Source organism: Dama dama, chromosome 19 (genome assembly GCF_033118175.1).
Source record: "Dama dama isolate Ldn47 chromosome 19, ASM3311817v1, whole genome shotgun sequence".
Classification (NCBI taxonomy): domain Eukaryota; kingdom Metazoa; phylum Chordata; class Mammalia; order Artiodactyla; family Cervidae; genus Dama; species Dama dama.
Window position 1 is genome coordinate 66,981,789 of NC_083699.1, and position 14,398 is coordinate 66,996,186.

The 14,398-nt window shown below is 50.9% G+C and overlaps 1 long non-coding RNA gene across 1 annotated transcript; it reads left to right on the plus strand.

Moving 5' to 3' along the window:
• The first annotated feature begins 2,083 nt into the window (after window positions 1–2,083).
• LOC133073602 (uncharacterized) lies at window positions 2,084–12,451 on the plus strand. The gene is made up of 3 exons (XR_009697012.1): window positions 2,084–2,181; window positions 11,490–11,699; window positions 11,792–12,451. It is a non-coding gene; the product is annotated as an uncharacterized LOC133073602 (long non-coding RNA).
• The last annotated feature ends 1,947 nt before the right edge of the window (window positions 12,452–14,398 follow it).

The window sequence follows — 14,398 nt, forward strand, 5'->3', positions numbered from 1 at the left end:
CTTCTCTGGTGGCTCAATGGTAAGGACTTCACCTGCAATGCAGGAGATAAGGGTTCGATCCCTGGATCAGGAAGATCCCCTGGTGGAGGACATGGCAACCCGCTCCAGTATTCTTTCCTGGAGAATCCCAAGGAGAGAGAGGCTTGGTAGGCTGAAGTCCATGGGGTCACAAAGAGTTGGACACAACTGAGCAACTGAACAACAACAAATCCAAGAGGAAATTTGGACCCAGGCAAGCACAGGGAACTAAGATCATGGCATCCGGTCCCATCACTTCATGGCAAATAGATGGGGAAACAGTGGAAACAGTGGCTGACTTTATTTTTTGGGGCTCCAAAATCACTGCAGATGGTGACTGCAGCCTTGAAATTAAGACACTTGCTCCTTGGAAGGAAAGTTATGACCAACCTAGACAGCATATTAAAAAGCGAAGACATTACTTTGTCAACAAAGGTCCGTCTAGTCAAGGCCATGGTTTTTCCAGTAGTCATGTATGGATGTGACAGTTGGATTGTAAAGAAAGCTGAGCGCCAAAGAATTGATGCTTTTGAACTGTGGTATTGGAGAAGACTCTTGAGAGTCCCTTGGACTGCAAGGAGATCCAACCAGTCCATCCTGAAGGAGATCAGTCCTGGGTGTTTATTGGAAGGACTGATGCTGAAGCTGAAACTCCAGTACTTTGGCCACCTGATGAGAAGAGTTGACTCATTTGAAAAGACCCTGATGCTGGGAGGGATTGAGGGCAGGAGGAGAAAGGGATGACAGAGGATGAGATGACTGGATGGCATCACTGACTCAATGGACATGGATCTGGGTGGACTCTGGGAGTTGGTGATGGACAGGGAGGCCTGGTGTGCTGTGGTTCATGGGGTCACAAAGAGTCGGACACAACTGAGCGACTGAACTGAACGGAGGAGAGGAAGCCAATGAGGAGGGAGGAAGAGATCGGGGTGATGCTGCTCAAGCCAAGATGATCAGCAAAACATCGGAAACTGGGAGGGGTCTGGCCCACATCCCCCTTCACAGCCCTCGGGGGCTCCTTTGTCCATGGGATTTCCCAGGTAAGAACACTGGAATGGGTAGCCATTTCCTTCTCCAGGGGATCTTCCGTAACCAGGGCTCAAACCTACATCCCTTACGTTTCCTGCATTGGCAGGCAGATTCTTTACCACTGCCTCAGGCTCTGGGGCTTTCGGCCTCCAGAGCCCGAGGCAGTGACCTTCTGTTAACCCCTCGGCCAGTGGGACTTTGGTGGCCGAGCACCCAGCTGCCTTGACCTCCTGGGAAACTGGATTGGCTTTGATCTTTCGGCATTTCTGATTTGCTTGCAGGCTCTGCTCCTCCGGAGCATCTCAGAGACCAAAGGAAAAAGCCCACAGAAACCACCCAACCAAACAACAACAGCAGAAAGGGAAGAAGTGACAATTGGACACCTTCTGGGGTCAGCTCCCACCAGGGGAAGTGCCCAGGGGGAGGCTTTCCTTCCAGCTGCAAAGGCAGCTCTACTCAGCAAAAACTGTGGGGAATTCGGAGAAGGAAGGGTGGGAAATGGCTCTGTGAGAACTGTGCTGATTAAAGGCCTGATCCCTGCTGTCCGCCACGTGGACACAGCCAAGCTTTGCTTTCAAAGCTCTCCTTCAAGCTTTGCTTTCAAAAATTCCAGCCTTGGGTTTTTGGCAGCTGCTCCCGACCCTGGCTGGAAATAGCATCACCTCTGGGCCTTTGAGACAAGTGCTCGGGCCTGGTGCACTGGGAAGACCCAGAGGAATCGGGTGGAGAGGGAGGTGGGAAGGGGGATCGGGATGGGGAATACGTGTAAATCTATGGCTGATTCATATCAATGTATGACAAAACCCACTGAAATGTTGTGAAGTAATTAGCCTCCAACTAAAAAAAAAAAAAAAAAAAAAAAATGTGCCCCTAACAGAGCCCGGCACAGACGAATGTCTTCAGAATCTCCAGGGGGGTCGGACAGCAGGAATTTACCAAGTGGATTCTGGCACGCAGCCTGCCTTAGGGGCCACCGGTCCAGGGGATGTGGGCAGAGTGTTCTGGATCAGCCAATGACCTGGCCGCCCTCCCATCCCACCCAGCCTCTCCAGGCTCCACCTTCAGTCCTGACCTGCCAGCCAAACTCTGCTGCACTTGACGGTCACCACGGAGTCCTGTCCTGGGGCTACTGTGAGTAACAAAAGTACCACAGACTGGTGGGGAAGAAACGTGTCTTCTCATGGTTCAGGAGGCCGAAATCAAGGTGCTGGCAGGACTGGTTCCTTCTGGTTCCCTGAGGCTCCCCCAGCTGCTGGTGTCTCCCGCAGTCCTTGCATCCCTTGGCTTGTGGATGCATCACTTGGATCTCCACCTCTGTCTTCATACAAACCTGGTCCTGTCTCTGTATGTCTTCTTTTCTGCCTCTCATAAGGACCCTTTGTGTGCTCAGTCACACAGTCATGTCTGAGTCTTTGTGACCCCACGGACTGTAGCCCGCCAGGCTCCTCTGTCCATGGGATTTCCCAGGCAAGAGTACTGGAGCGGGTTCAGGTCAGTTCAGCTCAGTTGCTCAGTCATATCCGACTCTTTGTGACCCCATGGATGGCAGCACGCCAGGCCTTCCTGTCCATCACCAACTCCTGGAGTTTACTCAAAATTCACGTCCATCGAGTGGGTGATGGAGTGGGTAGCTACTTCCTTCTCCAGGGGATCTTCCCGACCCAGGGATCAAACCTGCATCTCTTATGTTTCCTGCATTGGCAGGCAGATTCTTTACCTCAAGTGCCACCTGGGAAGCTCCAAAAGGACCCTAGTCATTGGGTTTAACGTCTACCCTAATCCAGGATCACTTCGTCTAGAGAGCTTTACCTTAAAGACATCTGCAAAGGCCCTTATTCCTAATCAGGTTGCTCTCTGAGGTTCTGGGGATGTATATTCCAGTGAGCAGCACCGCTCAGCCCACGACCCCTGGAGGGTTTTATATGTCCTGCTGTCCAGGCTCACTGCATGTCAGTTACACCAGACCTGGGGCCTGGACACAGACCTGGGAGTCTTCAAAGCTCTTGGTGATTCCAACCTGCAGCCTTGATGGCAAAACCCGAGAGAGACGTGTGTTCTCAGGTGCCTTTTATATTGAAAAATCTGAACTGAGACAGGCTCAGTGGGGATACCCCTGGTGGAGGGGGTACATGCAATGTCTAGTCTCCAAGTCCATAATTGTGGGCTGTGTGTGTGAACGTGTGCTTCTTTTTTCAGTAAATGAACCGTCATGCAGGGGCAGCATGGGTGCCGGAGCTCTGGCATCAGCTGTCCTGTGTTATTTCTGGCTTTCTGCACCTGGGCAGCCTTGGCTTTGCAAGGCGATGTTTGTTGTCACTGGGCAGCACCGGCCACTTTGTAATTCGAGTCTCTGGTGGTCACGCGAAGGCTTGAACAAAGGTTTGCTTCACTCCTCGACGACGTCTGAATGGTTTTCTCGTAAGAGACCATGAAGCCGGTGTTCTTGGGTCTGTCAGCTGGATTTCCAGCCAAGGGCTTTTGATCCACAAAAGGGCCATTCAGGGCTCGCCTCAGCCTTAATTAATCGCAGGCCCTTGGCCGGCGGGCCCTGCGGGGCTGAGAGCCCCATCTGGTTTCCACCCCACCCCGAGGCTGCACCCGCTCCACCAGGCCCCCGGAGGCTCTGTGCCCGCGGCCTCCGCTCAGACCCCAGCTGGCTCCTCACGGGGCAGAATCAGAGCAAACAGGAGCCTCGGTTGCCAACTCGGGGACCAGCTTCCATGCCGGGCGGCCATAGGCTTTTGATCCTGGACCTCGCTCACTTCTAGGGAAAGGAGATGAGACCTCGGGGAAGGCCCTGCGTGCAGAGGGCTGGCTCATGGGATCCAAGTCTCTTCTGGCCCAGGGCACAGCCCTTGGGACCCATGTGGGTTCACAGCCCCACTTCGCTGAGGGACCTGGAGCAACTTCTTAACCTCTCTCTGCTTCTTGGATGCCCTGGAACGTGGTTATGACCGCAGGTGACCGCGTGTGGCCCTTGGCTCCCATTGCGTGATAAATGCTCGCAGTCATCGCTGGGGCCTTGTTGGAGCCATAACTCTGCCTGAGGCTCATCGTGTTGGAGGGCACAGCTTGGTCATCAGAGATCACATAAGGAAATACCATTCTTTATCCGTGGCCTGCAAAGACATGAAAGGGCTCCAGTCAATCATGCCCAGCAGCCCAGCTCACTTCTCCTTCTCCTGGACACTGCCACTTTCTTCCCTGGATGCCTTTCCATGCCTGAGGCTCTTCTTTGGAATTCCTTCCCAATTTCTTTTCTTTTAATTTATATTTATTTATTTGTCTGGCTGCACCGTATCTTTGTTGCAGCATGCGAGATCCAGTTCCCTGACCAGGGATCAAACCTGGGCCCCCTACATTGGGAGTGTGGAGTCTTCGCCACTGAACCACCAGGAAAGTCCGGTTTCCAGTTTCTTGATCTTCAGACTCAAATGCCTCCCAAAGCAGGACACCCACCTGGGCAGGTGTAGGAAGGTGGGGGGAGGGAGGACACTGGGTCAATGAAGCCAGATTCTTCCAGAGTGAACCAGCTCTTGCCAGGTCAATTGTGCTACGTCGCTCAGTTGTGTCCAACTCTTTGTGACCCCATGGAGGGTAGCCCGCCAGGCTCCTCTGTCCATGGGGATTCTCCAGGCAAGAGTACTGGAGTGGGTTGCCATGCCCTCCTCCAGGGGATCTTCCCAACCCAGGGATCGAACCCAGGTCTCCTGCATTGCAGGTGGATTCTTCACTGTCTGAGCCACCGGAGAAGCCCAAGAATACTGGAGGGGGTGGTCTATCCCTTCTCCAGGGGATCTTCCCGACCCACGTTGATAGTTACGCTAATATTATTAATAAGAAATAAGACTGGAATTTGAACCCACCCCTGCTGATGCCCCAGCCCTTGCCATTTCATCAATAGGAGCAGGTGCAGAAGGCTTGTGTGAAGTCCCTTAAAGACATCTGCAAAGACCCTTATTGGGGGCCTTTTGACCCCAAGCCAGGTTGACCATGGGGCAGGGTTTTCAGGGGGTGATGCCGCCTTCCTGTCTTTGTAAAGGACCCAAAGCTCACCCCCAGCCCTCAGGACAAATGCCCGGTTGATCTGACTCATTCCGAAGGCTGTGCCTATAAATCCAGAAATTGTTCGTGCAGCAGGAGTGACGTAAGAATTCTTGCTTCTTGTGGCAAAGCTTTTACTGTCATGAGTAGATCTTCACTGAGCACCCTGGTAATGATTTTCTTGTGTGCTGAGCAGTTCAAGGGAAACTGCTCTTTAAGACCTGCATTTTCAGTTGGAAAATAAACAGAAATTCAAGAGCCCTGGAAGTGCTAAATGCTGAGGGCAACGTGTGTCCGTGAGTGGAGAGCGGGATGGAAAGTGCCAGAGAAGATTGGTTCTTAGGTGAGGGGAGCTGGAGCTTCGGAGGGTGAGGGGCAGGTGGGTGCGGGGTCGGAGGGGTGGCGGCAGAGGCTGGAAGGCTCAGCGTGTCTCATGATCCCCAGGAGATGAGCGGAATTGCAGCAGGAATGCGAAGTCCAAGTCAGCTCAGTGGGGACCCCGAAGGACTCCCTATTTCATTCAGAGCCATCATTAGTACCAGCCCTGCAGGTGCCTTTGTGAGTCTGGGGGTATTTGATCTGTGCTTCAAGCTAGTAGAGAAAGCACACGCCACACTGGGCTTTGGAGTCCTGGGACTCTGAGTTGAAATGCATAAGGATCTGGTCAGGTTTGGGGGGCTATTTTGGCACAAGACAGACCAAACCAGAACCTTGGAGAGGTTGGCACAGCAGTGGGCAGGCGGCTGTCTCCACTCCCCGCAGCCTTCCCTGCAGACACGCCTGTCCTGGGAGCTGCACTCTGTCCCCAGTGAGCAGGCAGGCGTAGACAGGCTCCCTCTGGAATAGTGAGACCTGGACACGTACGTCCATGCCCCTGGGAAGCTCGGGCTCCCCTGAGGTTTGCTCACTTTAGCTGCTTCAGAGTTGCCTGAGGGCGGGACTCCACCCCTTGGTGTCTCTGATCCAGCAGGTCTGGGCGGGGCCTGAGCATCTGCATGAATCTGACAAACTCTGAGGTGGTGCTGATGCTGCTTGTCTGGGGACCACATTTTGAGAACCACTCATCTAAGGGATTCCCTCGTGGCTCAGACGGTAAACAGCCTGCCCTCAGTGCGGGAGGCGTGAGTTCGATCCCTGGGTCCGGAAGATTCCCTGGAGAAGGAAATGGCAACCCACTCCAGTATTCTTGCCTGGAGAATCCCATGGACAGGGGAGCCTGGCAGCTACACACAGTTGATAGCATCACAAAGAGTCGGACATGACTGATCAACTGCACTTTTTCATCTAAGATGGGGGTCCCAAATTTTGGATGCCTGAGAATCATCTGGGTGTAGTTTCTGGAGGTTTTTCAAAAAATACTTATTTATTTCTTATTTTTGGCCGTGCCGGGTCTTCATTGCTATGCACGGGCTTTCTCTAGTTGCAGTGAGCAGGGCTACACTCTAGTTGTCGTGTGTGGGCCTCTCATTGCAGTGGCCTGTCGTTGCAGAGCACGGGCTCTAGGGTGAGTGGGCTTCAGTAGTTGCAGCCCATGGGCTTAGTTGTCCTGCAGCATGTGGAATCTTCCCTGACCAGGAATCGAACCTGTGTCCCCTGTGCCGGCAGGTAGATTCCCAACCACTGGACCATCACGGAAGTCCGCATGGAGATTTTGATAAGTCTGTCATATATCGGGGTCAAAGTGAAAGCCACTCAGTTGTGTCCGACTCTTTGCAGCCCCATGGACTACGCAGTCCATGGAATTCTCCAGGCCAGAATACTGGAGTGGGTAAACTTTCCCTTCTCCAGGGGATCTTCCCAACCTAGGGATTGAACCCAGGTCTCCCACATTGTAGGCAGATCCCTTACTGGCTGATCCACAAGGGAATCCCAAGAATACTGGAGTGGGTAGCCTATCCTTTTTCCAGCGGATCTTCCCAAACCAGGAATCAAACTAGGGTCTCCTGCATTGCAGGCAGATTCTTTACCAACTGAGCTATAAGGGAAGTGCCAGCTACCAGGAAAGCCCTGTAAAGGGGCAGATGCATGCATTTTGATGATGTCGCTGGGGACTCTGGAGTTTGTGAATCTCTGGTGTACAGAGGGGCGTGCTTGTTGCTGCAGCTCCCCAGGTTCCTGCCCCTAGAGGGCTGGATTCCCGAGCTCTGGGGAAGGGATTCAAACCTGCATCTTTAACAAGCGGCCCTCTGACGCTTACCGTGGGCCAGACAATGCTGGTGGGGGAGAGAGAGTGGGAGTTGGGGCTCCTGCTTCCCGAGGGAGGAAGCATCTGTTTTTCCTTTGTTAAGCCCTGGGTGTCTCCCACCTCATTTTGCCAGCTCTCCCCTTCCACGGCAGCACTGCAGCCACTGGCATGGATTCGGGAAGTGCCCATTGTCCACTGTATTTTGCTTGGCAGGCAGTGAGTTGCCCATACCCTTCGGTATTCTCAACCATGGAAATGCCCAGCAGTGTGAGGAAAATTTTGACCTTGCTGAAGCTCATCGGGGCTGGGTCCCACACCTCCCAATGTCCCCTGCCCCCCGCTCCACTTCCCCTACTCCAGCCTCAGCTGCTGTCCACTGTTTCATAGGAGTGACTGCTTGCAGCACTTTTAGTCCTTACCTCCAACCACAAGAAAACAGAGATGCTATCCAATACAGCTAAGGACATGCCTGCCGATGCTCACGCAAGCACGTGCTCCGGGATTCTTGCTCATCTTTTCCTGTACAAGGCTGATGCAACCTCCCCAACCCCCTACCCTACCCCAGCATCGAGGAGATTGGAGGACGCTAAATATGAGCACTTGCAAAACTGTGCCGTTTAAACAGGATCTGGTTTCCTAAGCAAAATGTTCCAGCTCCACCCCATGCAATTCTGTGACTACTACTTTGGGGAGATTCCTTCAAGGACGTCCTAGAGACTGAAGGGAGATTTCAGAGGGCAGAGGGCAGGGGAGAAGAGGGCAAAGGGCAGATTTTTACTGCTGTGAGGCTCTATTTTGGTGCAGTCATGACTGTAGAACATAGAGGAAGGGAAACTCAGCCTTGGTGGCTAAGATGGTAAACAAATCCACCTGCAGTGCTGGATACCTGGGTTCAGTCCCTGGGTTGGGAAGATCCCTTGGAGGAGGGCATGGCAACCCACTCCAGGATTCTTGGCTGGGAAATCCTATGGACAGAGGAGCCTGGCAGACTACCATCCATGAGGTCACAAAAGGTCAGACACGACTGAGCGAGTAACGCTTTCACTTTCAACCCAGACCCACCCATAAAGTGGAAGCCTGTGCTCTCTCCCCCTAGTAGGCAGAAGCAAGCAGTGAGGGTAAGACGAGAGTTCGGGAAGGGGAGCAAGCCCCAGCCTGGCTTCCCCCACCCCCACATGAGTGGAATCCCTCAGCTTCTGCATCTGTGAAATGGGAGGGGAGTGTCTCTCGGGCTCCCTGTCGAGGGAGACCTGGGAGGATGCAGTGTTTGAAGCTGGCTTCCCGGGAGGTTTGCCATCACTAGGCTGCTAGCAGGGCCCTCCCTGGTAGCAGTAGCTGGGAGGAGGCCCCCTCTCCCACCCCCACTCACCTTGGGTGTCAGATATTAGTGGGGAATCCATCTGGAGAGGCCCGAGGACCGTAAGGGCAGCGGTGCATCAGGAAATGAAAATGCTTCCTGACCTTTTATGTGCATTTTTAAGACTATCCTGGAGGAAGTGGCCCCTCCCTGTTTGCCATTTTCACTGATGGTATTTGTCCTTTCCTGGCTGACCTGGCATCCTCAAGGTCACCTGGACAGAAGATGGGGAGATAGCGCCATACTTTGAGAAAGCATGGGGACCCCCAGGCCAATAAACAGGCACGCATCTGTCCTAACGATCCTTGTCACGTGGTGTCCCACCCTCCCAAGTTCAGACAGAGGGCGACACAGAGACAGGTGTGCTCGGAGGCGGCCACACAGAGCATTTGCACAGCGCAGGCCAGTGGGAAGGCTCAGGGCAGAGGGCAGAGGGCAGAGGTAGCCAGGATCTGGGCTCAGGTCTGCAGGACACGTGGGCTGAGCAATGCTGGGCAGGAACACATGTATTTCTTTGCTTCGGTTTCTTTATTTTAAAAATGAAAAGATCTCCAATGTGTTAGCCCTGCAGTTACAGGGTTCTGGGGCCATGGCTTGCCCAGCGTCTGTAAAACTGTTCAGTGAGAATGAAGCATTTATAGAACCAGCTGTCTCTGCCCTGCAGAAAAGCTCGGAGTTGGTTTAGTCCCTGTAAAGTGTGAAGGTGGCGAAAATGCTGATGGAAGCCCAGGGAGCATCCCTGGAGTCTCAGCTGCTCATTGGCTCAAGGGTTGTGGGGCAGCCTCCGTCCCAGGCCCTGGGATGTGTCCCCGGTGCTCTGAGCTTGACTCTTGACTAGGGCAGGGGTTCTGCCTTCTCCTGGTGCTGTGACGCCTTTGAGGAAGCCTGTTGGCTCCTTATTAGCATAATGTTTTTAAATGTATAAAATAAAACACTCTGGATGGCAAAGGAAAGCAATTAGTTTATCTTCCCTGGTGGCTCAGCTGGTAAAGAATCTGCCTTCAATGCAGGAGATCCGGGTTTGGTCCCTGGGTTGGGAAGATCCCCTGGAGAAGGGAAAGGCAACCTACTCCAGTATTCTTGTCTAGAGGATCCCATGGAAAGGGGAACCTGGCAGGCTATGGTCCATGGAGTCGTAAAGGGTCAGACATAACTAACAAGGAGGAAGAATACAGTTATCAAGTTAAAAAAAATGTGCTCTTATTTAAATGTGTTTTGTAATAAGACCTACCAGTGATTCTGATAACCACTCTAATTTGAGAGTGGTGGGAGGTTATTCTGAGATTTGCACATCAAGTGTAATGTTAGGTCAAAATATCTGCTGTTTCTAATCTATGATTAGGTCCCAGAATCGGTCCGTGCTGTGTGTTGCATCCATTCATGATGGAAAGAAATGCTAATTTTCAGTTGGAGATTAATGAAAATATGAATGTCATTATTTTCCTATGCAGTTTCAAAGACTCCCTAAATTCCTTCCATGGACACTCCTGACTAGGACCCCCTCGAACTAGAGCTCATTTACCAGGAATGTCTGACTGGCTTCCTGCAACCGTGCTGTGCATTTCTTTACCTCCCTCCACTCCTCCCCCTTTTCCTTCCTTCCCCACTATTTTCCCAGCCTCATATGAGAAAGCTCTTAAAAAACATTTCTGGAAGGAATGAATTCCTTCAATTGTAGGCATGAGGCAAGGTCGTGTTATGAGCCCAGGGCTGTGTATGGTGATGGTTTAAAGAAAGCGCTCCGCCAAGGTCCTTGCTGTCCACGTGGAGCTCCGCAGTTGGGCTGTGGTCCCAGCTGGCCAGGACTGGAGGCGGCCGGATGGCACACCTGCAGTGGAGCTCGGGGTGTGAATCTAAGTTCCAGGCTCACCACCTGTGTGACCTAGACACCTTTTTATTTATTTATTTTTCATTTACAGTGTGAAGTAAGACAGAGAAAAACAAATATCGTATATTGATGCATGTATAGGGAATCCAGAAAAATGGTACTGATGAACCTATTTTCAGGGCACGCATGAAGACGAAGACATATATGATGGACCTATGAGCACGGTGGGGGAAGGAAAAGATGGGACAGGTTGAGAGAGTAGCATTGATGTCTATACACCGTCGCGTGAAAATAGGTGGCTAGTGGGGAGCTGCCGTGTGACCCAGGGAGCTCAACCACCTAGACGGGTGAGATGGGGTGCATGCCAGGGAAGCTCAAAAGCGAGGGGTACATGTATACATATCGCTGATCCATGAGGTTGTATGGCAGAAACTAAGGCAGCATTGTAAAGCGAATATCCTCTGATTAAAAAATTAGAAACTTAAGATATGTCAATCATTGACATATTGTGTAAGCTTGAGGTGTACAACATATAGCGCTGATACGTTTATGTTACAGTGTGATTGCCACTGTAGCATTAGCTAAAAGTTCTATCACATCCCATAATTATCATGTCTTCCAGTCCCTCCTGACCTGTCAGTTCCACACCTGTTAAGAGGCTAGGAGAGCAGGAGCTGCCCCATGGGTGGTCTGGGTCGAATGAACTGATACATTGGGCGTGCTTAGAACATTCGGCACACAGCCAAGGTGACCAGTTGTCTCATTTTCCTGGCGCTTCCTAAAGGCACTGAGGTTCTCTGAATACTGGTGGCTTCCAATATTAAAGACTTCAATGGACCCAGGCAAAGGGGAATGAGTTGGTCACCTGACGAGAGCTCAGAAAACGTTACCATCACCCTCTTGGGTGGCGTTGCCATGGTGCAGGAAGAAAGGGAAGTGATGTGAAGGGTGGGAGGTTGCTAGTCTGACCTTCAAGGAGAGGCAGCCTTGTAGGATTTTGATCTTCTTTTCAATTATCTTCAAAGGATGCCCACTCTTTGTGACCTGATTTAAAATTGAATGCCACCGAAAACAGAAGGCATAAAGTCCAAGCCTCAGCATGACAAATGGAGAGGTTGAGAGGGAGACCCAGGCACCACTCACAAGGACCCCAATTCACCAGGGGCCTCCGAAGCTGGCAGCACCTGCCTGTGGTTCTGGAGCTTGGATATTTTGCTGTAACAACAGGCTGACTGGTGAGTGAAACTGCTTTTTTTTCCACAAACCCACAGTTTTGGGGATCTCTTTGAGGCTGTAAGTGCTGTAACAGCAGGATTCTATTTTCAAGGCTGATATTTCAGTGGATTTGTTGGAGCACCTGCCAGGTGCTGAAAGCTGCTGCTGCTGCTGCTAAATCGCTTCAGTCGTGTCCGACTCTGTGCGACCCCATAGACGGCAGCCCACCAGGCTCCCCCGTCCCTGGGATTCTCCAGGCAAGAACACTGGAGTGGGTTGCCATTCCTTCTCCAATGCAGGAAAGTGAAAAGTGAAAGTGAAGCTGCTCAGTTGTGTCCAACTCTTAGCAACCCCATGGACTGCAGCCTACCAGGCTCCTCCATCCGTGGGATTGTCCAGGCAAGAGCACTGGAGTGGGTTGCCATTTCCTTCTCCAGGTGCTGAAAGCTCGAAAAGTCAATATTCTAATCTGTGCTTCCTGAGCATGTGAACACTGAGCTCATGGAAATGCAGATCTCTCTCGGGTACACGCTTGGCTTATACCTTGTATGTAAGGAACTGGGAAAGATGCAAGCAACACTGGCTGGTAACTTTAGGGGCCTTTTCCATTTTTTTTCAGTTGATTGCAGAATTTCATTGTTGCCTTTAGAATTAATTTTGTGCACCTCTCTCCTTGGTAAATAAATGAATACCTCACTCTCGCTGTACATAAAAAAAGTGTACATTGAGAAAATGCAAACTTCTCTATAGTGACAGAGACCAGATCAGTGAACTGCCTGTGGAAGGGAGAGTTGGGAAGGGGAAAGGGTGGGAAAAACAGATTACAAAGGGCATGAGGAAACTCTTGGGAGTGATGGATGTGTTTATTATTTGATTTTGGTTATGGTTCTATGGGTGTATACTTATTCAACTTAACAAAGTGTACATTTTAAATATATGCAGTTTGTTGTATGTCAATCATATCTTAATAAAACTGTTAAAAATTTCAAAAAATAAAAAGAAAAAAGAAAAAACAACGTAAGCTCTATCTTTTTAAAATATTTATATTTATTTATTTCTTGGGCTGTGCCAGGTCTTAGCTGTGGCATGCAGGCTCTAGTTCCCTGACCAGGGATCGAACCTGGGCCCTCTGCATTAGGAGTGCGGAGTCTTAGCCCTGGACCACCAGGAAGTCCCCATGAAATACTTGTTGATTGGCTCTACCATCTGCTTCTGCTGTCCTGTTCACCTCCCCAGAGAGCATGAGGGGGGCCATGAAATGGAACCACAGCTGTTTTTCCTCACTGACTCCAAAAAGTCCTGCAGGATGCTTTAGCCAGAGGCTTCCAGTTCTTCCTGACTGTAACCAAGAGAAGTTTAGCAAAATATATGCACACATATACGTGTGTGTGTGTAATTAGAGAGGTTTCTCTGAACAATCGGTGAGGCTTCCCTCATAGTTCACTTGGTAAGGAATCTGCCTACAATGCAGGAGACCCAGGTTCGATCCCTGGGTCAGGAAGATCCCCTGGAGTAGGAAATGACTACCCACTCCAGCATTCTTGCTTGGAGAATTCCAAGGACAGAGGAGCCTTGTGGGCTACAGTCCATGGGGTCACAAAGAGTCAGACACAACTGAGCAACTCACACCTTTTCACTTTTCTGCAAGCACTTCTTACCCAGGACATATACTCCCTTGCTGACACTTTCAATTCGAGGCTATGTGAGTATGCCTGCACCCATGTTTTTATAGCATACACATGTATGCACATGTACTTGTGGCTGAAACAGTGTAACATGATACACTCACCCTACGTAGGCTACTCATTCTAATCTATCGTATTCTATTCCGTTCTTATTTTGTTTTTATCGTTTGCTGGCTGTGACGTCTCAGTTGATTTTAGGACTTACTGGTGGTTGAGATCCTGGACAGATTGCTGCTGGAAAACAGATCCTACAGGTGTGGGTAGGGTGCCCCGAGGCCTATGAACCAGCGAAGGAATTCCTGGGGTCGGGTGGGGTGGGCTGCTTCTGGTGGTTTCTGCATTTGGGCCCCTCCCCTTTCCTCCTGGCCTCGACCTCTGCCTCCCTTTGTTTGCAACAGACTCATCTTTTTTCTTTAAACCTCAGTGTGTGCCGGCTAAGTCGTGTACAACTCCTTGCAACCCCATGGACTGTAGCCCTTCAGGCTCCTCTGTCCATGGGAGTCTCCAGGCAAGAATACTGGAGTGGGTTGCCATGCCCTTCTCCAGGGGATCTTCCTGACCCAGGGATTGAACCTGTGTCTCCTACATCTCCTGCATTGGCAAGAGGACTCTTTACCACTGAGCCACCTAAGATGCATAGGAGAGAGTAGGAAAATATAATCTAAATTCGGAGAGATTACTCTCAAAACTAGTATTGGCAAAAGCAAAATTTTTCAAGACAATACAAACAAACAAAACTTGCAAGCATAGGACATCCATTAGGAAAACCAGACAGAACATTTACATCTCAAAGACACAGAGGAAGGCATGTTTCCCCCAGAAGGCCTTTATTTAAAGTCCGAAGATATTTTTGCTGGGTCAGCTTATAACGTTAGTTAAGGTAACTTAACTGCATACATAATGAAAGGGCTAGCTCAATTTTTAGGGTGAGATTTTCTTTAATTAAAGCTCAGGCCATCATCTTAACCCTTCGCCCCCAAGGCTGCTTGGTCTCTGTGGGGTCCCCTCCACCCAGGCCTGCCCTAGCCAGTTGT